The following is a 4,922-nucleotide window of genomic DNA, read 5'->3' on the forward strand; positions in this document are numbered from 1 at the left end:
GAACCCATTGGTCGATTCGGGTGATTTACACCTTTTTCTTAACCATTACATCCAATAGAATCGATGGGCAGTTCCCAAATCCACGTAAACATTACCATTGCGGACGTAATAGAGAAGCAAACGAAGCATATCTGAAAGTACAAGCCTGGAAGGCAAAACTTTATACCCAGTATATTGTCATAAATATGATGATGGATTATCAGTAAAAATGTCTACGTGACACAAAGACATTGGATTAACCTTGAGCGGCGTTTTTATTCCGTTGAACACAACTTTTGATCACAAATCAAAAAAGGTAAGAAGTAATTATTGTAATATTTTTGAAACCAGATGTTGTTTACTTTCTCTTTTCGGGCTGATAGCTCCAGGAATTCGGGGTCGTACAGTGATGACATTACATGTGTGGAATCTGTGGAGTCTCAGCTTTAATCGGATATCTTGTTTGTGCGGTTACGATAAGTAATAAGGGCATTTCTACCGTGAGTGCTGTGCAAAAGTCCGTTAGCATTAGTTAGCATTTTTTCGCTCCATGCTAATTCAAAGGCTTGGTATTACCCTTGTGTTTCTTTTAGCTAAAAATGGTTCACATTGTCAGTTAGCTGAGTTTCTTACCGTTAAAAGGGTATGGAACATTAATAGTTTCATAAATGTTAAGAAGCCCTGAGACATAGTCTCGTAAAAAAAATGGTGGGAGGGGTCCACTTGGGGGACCCTCTGGCTTAAGAGGTTAAGGGATCTCTGCTCACCACCAGGCACGCGCAGCGTAGCAGGAGAAAAGAGAAAACGGAGCAAGACGCAGATGAGACGAGCAGAGTAAATTATATTAAAAGTGATTCAAAGTTGATTTAAAAAAGATAAAAATACCATCCACACGGTCGGGAAACCCAGTAGACGGTATAGAACATTAACCAACGGTGTTTTGGTGAGTCAAACCTTTTCAAAAGTTTTGTATGAGTGATTTAATGTTAGCTTCATTGTTAGCATTTCATGTTGTTGAACTGTAAGGGAAGCTATGGACATGGCTTGCAATGTCATGTATTTGTTATTTTGTTTGGATGAAACTACGTGGCTTCAATGTGTATTTTACAATGGGAAATATGTGTTATTTTGTGTGAACAGGATAAATGACACGTGTAGAGGAGAGAAAAGCTGCCATTTTGAGCCCCATTATAAGCTGTATTGACAAAAGAGCTAAGTTTGCAGTAGTTTTGAAAATGTAATTATATAATTTATATTGTTAGTTTATATTATATTTATATTCTTTCATGACCTGTCATACAGGTCAGGTTTTTTGGACTGGATAAGAAAGTTGATCGCGAGTGAGAGGACAACACACACAAACACGCTCTGATACAAGATGGCGAGCCAGACCCAGGGACTGCTTTGATCTTCGCGCCAGTGAGAGGACTTGCTGGTTTATCAAGAGACAATAGCTGAACTCACTGCCAGAGTGGTAGGAGTATTGAAGAAATTATAAGGTTGGAACTGGATTTAAGTTGTACCTGGATTTAAAGAGACACTATATATTGTACTCTAGGTTTTAATTTGTCATTTGATTTCATTGATGGTACAATTGTGTTTTTTTTCATTGCATTAGATATATTTTACCTGTGAAAAGGGAAAAGAAAAAGAGTTAACTCAGGATATTGAAGAGATTAAAATAGGAAAAATCTATAAATAATACTTAGTAGACCGGTCTAAAATAAAATAGGCTATTTTATTTTGTTCATCCTGTATGGATACCATTTACTAAGTCACAGAAATCAGAAAACAAGGGGTGAAATACTTACCTCTGATTATACTGCAGAAAATATTCATTGTCTATGTTTAATGTTTTGTCTATTTGTCTATTTCGTCAGTGAATTGCCGGCTGTTCTATTCAAACCACCTGGTCTCTGGTCTAATTACTTACCTGTCTATCCACTCTAGTAGAACCCAGAATCCTTCTAGTCAGATAGCATAGCTCAAGATAAGAAGTGTTACACTTTCTTTTGCAGTGTAACGAGAAATACAGCCTCAAATTCCCAACTACATTTTCCGACTGCCGTTTGAAAAGCTTCAGGTAAGAACATTTTCTGATTTCTGAGTGCTTCTCTGATTGAATTCTAAATGCAAGATTTCAGTCTTAAAATGTGTATCTCTAACCCTAATCGTGTCATAACAACACATTAAACAAGGCAACAGAATCATCTCAAGTCATAATATAATACTTGTCCCCTTCCCTTCTATTTTACAGTGCCTTAAATACAACACAAGGGTCTGAAACTCAAGCAACTGTGGGGGTTGTGTTCCATGGGACTACTGCCATTGCAGATCTCCCACAGAATGATGTTGTTGCTCAAACCTTAGTAGAAGCTCTGAGTAATTCCACCAAACCTGAGCATTCATCCTGCTTCAGTCAAAGTATTAGGTAAGTTAACACAACTCAATATTTCACTATAATGGTCTGTGTCTGTTTGACATTATACAAGGATTACAAATTCTGTTAAGTATTGGTACCAAAATATATTTACATATTCTTTAAATATTTATTTCACAGCAAGTCCAGTACCAGATAAGATCACAACTGCACCGACAACACCTGTTGCAACAAACACAGCAGCCTCTGCACCTACATATTTTCTCTCAGCAAAATTGACAGAACCAGCTTTTTCATCTGCCCTCACTGACTCCAACAGCAATGAATACAAAGCACTTGAAGGAGAAGTTCTAAATGCGGTGAGAGCAATATAAATTCACACACATGTTGATAAATGTCTCAGTAATTGTGATTTCATGATCATACAGAGTGTTTAAGCTAAAAGACCAATATTTTAGCTGTGCTTGAAAGCTAATCAAGTCCTTTCAATGTTTGTTCTTTTTGCAGTGTGATAAAACATACAGAACAAAATATCCCAAAACATTTTCCCACTGCGTTTTGGAAGGATTCAGGTAAAGAAACATTTCTAAAAAGTTAAACTTGCACTTTATATGCAGGATTTTGATCGTAGAATATATGTCTTCTAATTGCGATAGTTAAGCATACTAGGCAACAGAATCATCTGATTTAACTTTTCCCATTTGGTTTAATGATGCAGTGCCGTAAATCCACGACTTTCCGAAACTCAAGTGAAGATGGCAGTTGTGTTCCATGGGAATACTTCTCAAGCAGAACTCCCAATGAATTCTGTTGTTGTTAAAGACTTCGTACAAGCTGTAAACAATCCCAACAATGGCTTCAATCTGAGCATAAATTCCGCCTCAGTCACAATATTAGGTAAGTATCCACAACATAATATTTTGCTTGATCAGTTTGTTAATACAATTATGTTAAAAAAAAGAAAATAGAGACGATAAACCGAAGATATTTTTAATGAATTGCATTATTTATTTATTTTTAACCTAGTTTATAACCAGAAAGTCTACAAAACCAACTTTTTGAAAGCTTTTAATTATTTTTTCAATTGGTTTGTTCATCAAACAAGCAAAAGGCAATGGATAGTATGGGAACCAATACTTTTACCAAATAAATATGATCTATATATTTGTTTTTATAGCAAGTCCTGCTGCACATAACACTGTTGCAGCTGCAACTACTACTGCAGAACTCATTATAAAAAGGGTGGTATTCAGGTCTCTTCTAAAGAACTTTACAAGTGACTTGCTGAATCCATCATCTACAGCTTATAAAAATCGAGCTGCAACGATTAAATAAGAGGTACGTCTCATTCTTACAAATAAATCTCCTGGTTCACCTACTGTATATGTATATGCGGAGCTCAAGCACACATTCAAAGAACACTTACATCTTACATGTATTATGTGTTTCCTCTGTAAACAACCTGTTTCTGCAGCTTACACCTGTTTTCCAGAGTGCATGCCCGTCTTCCTTTAAGTCCTTGGAAGTGGTGTCATTCAGGTAATTTGTTAAGACATGTCCAGTTACATTTTTGGAAAAGTGGCCTAAATCGGATTTTTCAAAGACGTTTTTTTTCTTACTTTGGCAGTGATGGATCGATCGTCAACACCATGGATGTTTACTTTTCGAGCACACCTGCTGATTCAGATGATTTTCTGATTGCAAGCGTTTTAATGCGCGCAGCTGCAAGCATCACCGGCTTTGACATTGAGGGGAGCTCCATCTCCGTGAATGGCCTAAGTAAGCAATGCTTAGTGCTACTTTATCAACAGTGCAGTCAAAAGGTGCCCAATTGTTTAACTAATGTTTGTTCTTATCCTTATTTTCAGCTTCAAGTGGAGTAAGCCATAACATCAGTCTCATGACCGCATCCTGCCTAGCGATGTTGTCATGGCTACTGTCAAGCCAACAATGGCAGTAGTGCTGATTTCCATCATTGAAAAGCGACTGGTGTATTAATTATTGTACAGCTTGAATACAAAGCATAACAGTATAACTTGGGATGTACAGTAGATGTAAATTATGTTCACTAAGCACTTTCCTTTAGAACTATCTTTCTTAGTGAAGGTTTTTAATAATGTATTTTTTAATTATAAATGAAAACTGTGGGCTGCACATCCTAACATTGAACTAATGCATACCGTTTTATCATGAAATGTTCTTATTTATAAAAACTATTTATTTATACAACCTTGCACAGCTGTATTTTGTTAGATGTCTTGTTGATTGCACAATTTCTGTCTGAAATAACTTGTGACAATGACGGGAATAAAACATTTTTAAAGAAATGAATTTGTCTCTCTTGTGATGTTTTGACAGAGATATGGAAAATCCACCCAAATGGCCCCAGAAGAGGTTGTTTTTGCTAAATCTGTCTAAAAAGGTCAAATATCACTTGTTTTGCATCAATCTTGATACAGGGTACTTATTATATGTTGTACTTTGGATTCCTAAAGCTTTTAGTCTACTAACCCATCATCCAAGGTTAGTTTTCACTATAAGTACAAAATATGTTTTGGACGGA

The 4,922-nt window shown here is 36.2% G+C and overlaps 1 long non-coding RNA gene across 1 annotated transcript; it reads left to right on the forward strand.

The window, feature by feature from the left end:
* The first annotated feature begins 1,362 nt into the window (after positions 1 to 1,362).
* On the forward strand, positions 1,363 to 4,614 carry LOC117554606. Its single transcript, XR_004570285.1, has 8 exons — positions 1,363 to 1,478; positions 1,998 to 2,062; positions 2,237 to 2,410; positions 2,540 to 2,718; positions 2,867 to 2,931; positions 3,078 to 3,898; positions 3,987 to 4,138; positions 4,228 to 4,614. It is a non-coding gene; the product is annotated as an uncharacterized LOC117554606 (long non-coding RNA).
* Positions 4,615 to 4,922: the final 308 nt, after the last annotated feature.

This window comes from Gymnodraco acuticeps, unplaced genomic scaffold (genome assembly GCF_902827175.1).
Source record: "Gymnodraco acuticeps unplaced genomic scaffold, fGymAcu1.1, whole genome shotgun sequence".
Lineage (NCBI taxonomy): Eukaryota > Metazoa > Chordata > Actinopteri > Perciformes > Bathydraconidae > Gymnodraco > Gymnodraco acuticeps.